This window comes from Chiloscyllium punctatum, chromosome 43 (genome assembly GCF_047496795.1).
Source record: "Chiloscyllium punctatum isolate Juve2018m chromosome 43, sChiPun1.3, whole genome shotgun sequence".
Taxonomy (NCBI): domain Eukaryota; kingdom Metazoa; phylum Chordata; class Chondrichthyes; order Orectolobiformes; family Hemiscylliidae; genus Chiloscyllium; species Chiloscyllium punctatum.
Window position 1 is genome coordinate 3,872,630 of NC_092781.1, and position 8,317 is coordinate 3,880,946.

Below are 8,317 nucleotides of genomic sequence, written 5' to 3' on the forward strand. Positions count from 1 at the left end.
GTTTAATGTAATTCACCTTCACGAGACATCGTCTGTGGACTGGAATCTTCCAGCACTAGATTGATCAAATTAATGACGTACCAAATTGAAAACCAAATATTGGAAACAACACAGTATGATGAAATTGTACTTTTCCATAAACTGCCTCCGTGTGATGAACGTTATTTGAGTCACGGTCCACAGTTCATGTCGTGATAATTATATTGCAATAAGTTCTTAGAAGGTTTGACTGTGGGATTAGCAACAGGAAAAGATGTAAATGTATCAGTATCTACTGTCACTTTAGACAATGCAAAAAGCATCCGAAGACTACATGTAAACCGCGAGTTGAAAGCGAAGGAAGAAATTGAAACAAATTCAATCAAAATGAAAGATACAGGTAAAACAAATCAAACCGAAAAAGCTCGTATGTCCTCAGTAAAAAGATAGAATTAATAGTTCCCAAATTGAATGTGTGCAGCACTTTTAAAATGTTGATGTAAAAAGTCACAAAGAAATTGATATGACATGAAAGTTGTTTCAGAGATGTGGTTCCAAAATGATCACGGCAGGGAACATTCAATTGAGTATTCAAGAATCCTTCATCTTTATGAAGTCAACGAACATAGCGGAGGGAATTTTGCCAGCTAGTTTGATAATCTTCAATGTGAAAAGGGGAAATTGAAACGAGAGGCAAGCGTTTGTTTGTTTTTTACACAGAGTCTGGTACATGCCTGGAAAATGCTGTCAGTTGATGTGCTAGAAGTAGATGCAATGTCGAAGTTAAGAGACATTTTGACAGACACATGAACAGGCAGGATATGGAGGGTCACATAACATGTGAAATCAGATGAGGTTAAATTAGAAAATCATCATGGTAGGCGCATGCATGGTGGTCTGAAAGGCCAGTTTATTTGCTGTACTGTTTCAAGTTTAAAACATCGGATATTAGTGAAATAGTGAGAAATGGTTTTGTGGATGTTTATGTGAGGTGATGAGAAAGGAAAATAAGTCTCTGTTGGGTCTCATTCATGTGTTTTTTAAGAGTGTAGATGGAGAGCACACACACCAAGGAACAGTGGGACTTTGTAAGAAAGGTACCGAATTAGTCATTACAATAATAAATTTCACGTTGATTGGATGAATCAAATTGAAAAATACAGCCTTGCGGTTGAATTCATGGGGTGTAACTATAAGAGTTTTTTCGAAGAATACGTTCTAGAATCAACTGGAGAACAAGCTATTTTCGTCCTTGTTTGTATGAAACGCGACAGGATCATCAATAATAATATCGTAAATGATTCGTTCAACAAAAGTGGACACAGCTTTCCAGAATTTCATATGTAATGTAAAATTGAAAATCTTGGATATCAAGGTAGTGCCTTAAACTGAAGGAAGATCAAGCACAAGGAGATGATGACAGCGTTTACCTGAGTGGGAAACGGAAAAAATGTTGAGAGGGAAAAGACTGGATTAACAGCGGGATACAGTTAAGGTAATATTTCGGTGTTCTTATCAAGGAACTATTCGATAATGCAGAATGTAAGAGAAGAATGTACCATTTATGGATAACTACCAAGTTCAAGGCGAGTCTAAAGATATTGATCATCATCGATTAGGACATTAAAAAAAGTAGAAACTGACAGATGACAAACAGAGATGAAGAGAACACGAATATGAATGTTAATACAAATAGAGAAAAGAAACTGAAAGCAAGGACTTTTATCCTTATTCAAATGAAGAAGCTAGCTGAAATATTGATTATTTCCATGGTGAGATTTGCGTATGGATAACGGGAAAGGAGAAAGTTGCAAGAGAGTTTGAACAAATATGCAGTTTCATGTTAAAAAGACCGAAACAAAAAGATTCAGAATCAAGAGGTAAAGGGAGGGAACTACCTTGATCGCTGAAGGAACAATTAGTCAGAAAGCAAATGAGATTAAAGTCTGACATTCACTTGGATCTGAATGATTTAGACCTAAACGTTATAAATATAGTTATTGCAGTGATAATGGCTACGATAGTGGCAATATTACTGCGGTTCAGGAATTGTTTTCGCTACGGGAAATCTGCAAATAGGGCAACCCACAAAAAGGAAGAGAATAGCAAATTGGAAGATTTATGCAAGTTAGGAAATATGATGTCATAGGCTAAAATCGAACAAAAAGTAACGACTGTTACAGCACACCAACAGGCCTATCGGCCCTACAAGCTTATGTTGACACATATTGCCCGTCACCAATGAACTGTCTTCACTTAGAGGACCCATGACAGACAACCTCCGTTCCTATTCTTGTTTTCTACCAGGTACTGCCATTGTGTCTGCTTCCAGCAACTCTTTCGGAATGCGCTCTCAGCACTCATCACTTTGTGTGAAATACTTGCCTCTTTTAAAATGCACGCCCGCTCCGCATGTTTCCCTGAGTAACTGACCCCTCCCCCCTGGGAAAAAGGTCTCCGACTCACCATTCGATCCATGCCATCCATGTCCTATTATCTGACAGGTCACCCCAAAAAGCAAACCCAGTCTCCGTGATAATGGACATAACACATAGAAAATTACAGCACAGCACGGACCCTTCGGCCCTCGTTGCAGCGAACTGTGGAATAAAAGTAAAACACATCTACCCTACACAATAATGCATTCATCCGTGCGTTTTTCAAATGACCATTCAAATGCCCTTAACGCTGGCGGGTCAGCTGCTGTCGCAAGCAGTACATTCCCCACCTTTCCTACTGTCTCAGAAAAGAAACTACCTCTCTCATTCGTCCTCTCTCTAAGGTACAGCCCCACAATTTAAAGATGTCCCGTCGTGCTAGCCATTTGAGGAATAAAGGCTGTCAGTCTCCACTCTGCCTACCTCTCTGACTATCTCTTATGTCTCAATTAAGTCACCTCTCAACATTCTTTTTTCTGACAAAACAGCCTCAGTTGCCTCAACCTTTCATCATAAGACCTTCCATCCAGACCAGGCAACACTCACGTAAATCTCGTCGAAAGCCTCTCCAAAGCTTAAACACTTTTCCTAAAATTCAGTGAGAAGAACTGTACGCAATATTCGAAATGAGGACACACCACAATTTTGTACAGCTGCAACATTTCCTCGTGGCTACGAAACTCAATTCCTCTGCCAATAAATTTGAACACAGCCCGTATGCCTTATCAACAAATTTCTTAACCTGCATAGCTATTTTAACGGATCTCTGTACATGGACACCGAGATCTCTCTGCTCATCTACACTTGCAGGAATCTTATCATTCGCCGAGTAAATTTATTCCTGTTACCCCTCATACTTTTGTGCGTTGACTAACATTTGGCTCCGCAGCCCATCTCTGCAGATTATCTTTCTCCCTCCGTACCTTGTAATATACATGAGCACTATCCACAACTCCAGCGACCTTAATGTCACTCGCAAATTTACTATCATATGCTTGTCCGCCCTCATCCAGATTATGTCCAAAAATAACAAACAGCAGTGTCCCCAAAACAGATCCTTGCATTACACCACTACTAACGGAATCCCAGTAAGCACATTTCCCAACAACCGCCTCCCTCTATCTTCTCTTAACGAGCCAATCTCTGATCGAAACCACGAAATCACGCTGAATCCCATGCCTCAGTACTTTCTGGAATAGCCAGGCGTGGGGAACCTTATCAAAAGACTTACTGAATTCCATTTACACCACATCATCTCTTTACCCTCATCCAACTCGTTGGTCACCATCTTATAGAACTCAATAAGTTTTGTGCGGAATGGATCTCCCCTGCACAAAACCATGTTGACTATCCCCAATCAACGGATTCGTCTCCAGATGATTATAAATCCTGTCGTTTATAAACTGTCCTAACATTTCACTCACAGGAAATGAAAGGCTCACTCGTCTATAATTATAAGAGTCGTCTCTACTAGCCTTCTTGACCAAGGGGAGAACATTTGCCATCCTCCAGTCTTCTGGCACTATTCCCGTCGCCAATGAAACCTCCTCCTTGTTTCCCAGGATCCGAGGATAAATCCTATCCAATCCAGGGGACGTATTTATTTTCACACTTCCAGAATTGCGACACCACCTACTTGTGAACCTCAGTCCTATCTAGTCTCTTAACTTGCATTTCCGTATTCTCGACAGCCTTTCGCCATAGCCAAAATGTCCCCCATACCAGGCAACATGTTAGTAAACATTTTCTGTACACGCTCCATAGCATTGACATCCTTCTGGTAGTGTGGTGTACAGAAGTGTGAACATTATGCTGAGTGCGGCCTGAAGTAAAGTTCTGTAAAGCTGAAGCATAATCTCTCCACCCTTACATTTACTGCCCTTTCAATGAAGCCAAGCATGCGATATGCATTTCTCTAAATACCTATCGATATACGCTGCTGCCTTCCATGATCTGCGGACCCAGAAACCCAGATCTCTCTCCATACTAACTCTCCTAACGATTCTTCCATTCACTATATATTTTTCATCTGTACTTGACCTTCCCTAATGCATCAACTGACCTTTTTCGAACTCAACTCCACCTGCCATTTTTCTGCCCATGCAGTGACTGATTTATATCCTGCTGTCTACTCCGAAGGTCATCCTCACTGTCCACAAAACCACCAATCCTTGTCGTCCATAAACTAACTAATTTGGCCAGCTATGTTTTCCTCCAAATCATTTATGTAGATCACAAACGACAGGTGTCAAACCACTGAATACTGTGGAATTTCACTTGTCAGAAGCCACAATTTTGAAATGAATTCTGATTAATTCCACAGCTATACTCTTCCTTGTTCGGGTAAGCAAGGTCTGTTTATATCTTGCCAGCTCAACCCTGAGACAATGTGACTTCACCTTTTATACCAATCTGCCATGAGGGACCTTATCAAAACTTTTACAAAAGTTTTTTGTTGACAGCATCAACTATTATTCCCTCATCAATTAACTTTCTCAAACCCTAAAAAAATCGACCACGTTCGTGAAGTGTGACCTTCCCAACATAAATATATTGAGTCTATCCTTCATAAGTCCATTTGCTTCTAAATGCCTACAGATCCTACCTCTGAGAATCTTTTCCCATCGTTTCTCTGCAAACAATATGAGGCTCACAGGTCTGTAATTTCCATACATAACACTCTGACCTTCCTTAAACAGTGGGATAACAATGGCTACTCTCAACTCCATTGGATCCTCACCTGTTGCTTCCCCTGGTGGAATGCATGACAACACAAATATTAAGTAAAGTCACAAAATGGCTAAGGACCATGGGTTTCCACTCTCTCAGTGGACGCAGATGGCATGTCATAGATAAACATAGGGGTCACCATATCTCAGGAAAGGGCTTAGCTCAAGAATGTGGGACTTTCAAGGTAACCGTATGCGATATGGAAAGTAAAGAATAACAGCACCTTGAAAGATCACACTTTCAGCAAGGTCAATCAACGTCGTTTTCTGAAAGGAAATTCCATTTGTTCAAACGATTTTGAGGATATAACTGCAGGTTGGAAATCATAGGAAGCAGGATAGTATTGTGATTCGGTAGCTAAAAATGTTCAAAATTGTTAGAGATGAAAGATGCAAGAGCTCACACTGACAGAGTTGTATATCAGCGGAAATAGGGAGTTAGCGAACAAATAGCAGACAGAGAGTTGGGATGAACAGATAACTTCTAAGTTGGCAAATTGCAATGCGTGGAATGCCGCAGCAATTGAATATGGAACATCATCTGTCTATTAGCTATAACGGTAACATAATGAATGAACAGAGTCTTTAACAGCCAAATCTTACGAAATCTGCAATGTAAATTGGGAAGAGGACACAAACTGCGTGCAAAGTCACGGAGAGAATTTCTCGGGAGACAGATATTTGGGAGGTGGAATAAAATATGGCAAAGTGGTCGATTCTCCATTTCGTTGAGTCAGCAGGAAAGCAGAACGTTATTAAATTGAGAGTAGAATGTAGTTGGACTCAGGGATGCAGGACAGCCCCAAATAAATTCTGAGGAAACTCAGAAAGTCTGCAGAATCTATGGAGTGAGAAACAGAGTGAATGTTTTGAGTCTGGTTTGACATTTTCAGAATTGAAAAGGGCTGGATCTCCATGCCGTGCAACAAAACATGCAGTCACAAAATTATGTGTATCGAAATTAATTTGACAATTGTTAGTCCATTTTGCCCATTTAATTTGAACAGTTCCCATAATTTACTGTTGCCTACTTCGAAACCTTCCTCAAATTTAGAAATTGTGCTTTTAATTACAAAGAACAATCTATTAAAATCAACGAGGATTAAGTGAGGACTGTAGATGCTGGAGTTCACAGCTGAAAAATGTGTTGCTGGAAAAGCGATGCAGGTCAAGGCAGCAGTCAAGGAGCAGGTGATTCTCCTTGGATGCTGACTGACCTGCTGCGCTTTTCCAGCAATACATTTTTGAGCAACAATCTGTTAAACCAAAACTTGAGTAAAATGGCCATCATCCTATTCTTTAATTCACATGACCTGAAGACCAGTGTTGGTTAGGTGGGCTTGGATCGGCGCAACATCGAGGGCCAAAATTCCTGTACTGCGGTGTATTGTTCTCTGTTCTATGTTCTATGAGATCTTCATTTCACGCAGAGATCTCTGAATCAATCATTCTGTAGATTATATTTTCAATCAGAGTACAAGACTGTGATGTAATTCTTATTCATGCCCAATACTGCCTCACTGTTTCTGATTTCTCGTATTGTCAGAGATATAGACAACAGGGGTATATACAATGTGTGCGTGAAGTCTTCAGTTCACATATGATGCGGGGCGAGAGAGGCACGTCAGTTGGAAGCTGGGTTTGAGGAATTGGCTCGCTGATGGGTTAAAGATTGGTGGGTGATGGCGAAGAGTATACAGTGTTATGGGTCCGTAAGTCAGGCTGAAAATGACGAGGAATGCTGCGAACTGCAACATTTGATGGTTATTGAGTGTTTAGGATTGTGACTTCAGGGGGTCATTTCTTTCACAGCGAGTCAGAGCGTTGTGTCAGTGTGAGAGATGGGGCGGGTGGTGCTGCGATTAGCTGCGGGAAGGATAGTTCTTTTGGATGGGTGGTTTTCCAATTTGGTAGATGACACAAATTTAGGAGTGCAGTGGAGAGTGAAGACTATCCCACAGTAAATGGGACGTTGATCAGATGAATCAATGAGCCGAAAATAACAGATGGATTTTAATTTCGGTAAATGTGAAGTGTTGTATTTTATTAAGGCAATTGAGGGCAGGGCTTATACACTAAATAATATACCCTGGGGAGCGTTGTTGAACCAAGACACCTATGGGTGCAGATGTAGAGTTCCTTGAAAGTGGAGTCACCAGCAGACAGCATGGTCAATGAATCACCAACATGTACAGCATGGAAACTGGTCCGTCGGTCAACATTTCCATGCTGAGCAGGTAGCCTCAATTAATCGAGTTCCATTTGCCAGCACTGATGCATATCCTTCTAAACCCTTCCTATTCACACACCCATCCAGATATCTTCTAAATATTCTCATTGCACCAAACTCCACCACTGGTATTTGTGTTCATGCCTTCTCTAACATATGCAATACTCTATTACAGTCGTTAAACAAACCTCCCACCAAATAATTTCTGTCCATTAAAATTTCAAATCTTTGTTATCTTCATCTATGTCAACTCAGTATCATGATTTCCCTGACCAATATCCTCTTTCAGTGTTGGATTTATATGAATCCTTTCCAAACTGTGCCACCCTACCTCCTTTCCACTTTTGTTTGATGACTCATGAGATAGTCAGCTCCTATATTTGGTCACTCTGCAGTCATATCTATGTAAGCATAACTACACCATAACCGTGTATATGTATTTACACAACTGCTTAATTTACTTTACTACAAATGCTCATCACAATAAACACAAAGTCTTCACACTTGTCTTTTCAATGTTTTTCATCTGCTTAGCTTTACGTTGGCTGCTTTTGGTACCCCATGCATTTTCAGTTTTCCACTTTCGTGGACAACTGTTACATTTGAAATTTGGCTTCTTAATTTTGTAGACGTTCCTCACAATAATTGTACAGGACCAATTCCTCGTTCTGAATGAGTCATTGGTACGTACAACGAGAGTGTACTGCTGAAAAAGTACAGCCGCGCAGACTGCTGTCGAGGAGCAGGAGAATCGTCGTGTCGGACACAAATCCCCAATCAGGAAATGTTCAGCACCACAATCTCGACTCTGGAAGCCAGCATCTACAGTCCTCACTTTGTCATGTTTGGTATTGAAATGTCAACTTCATAATAATGACCCCTCCCCCCTTCCATTCTATGTTCGTTTTCTTACCTGAACAGCTTTCCTAATCCTTTCAATG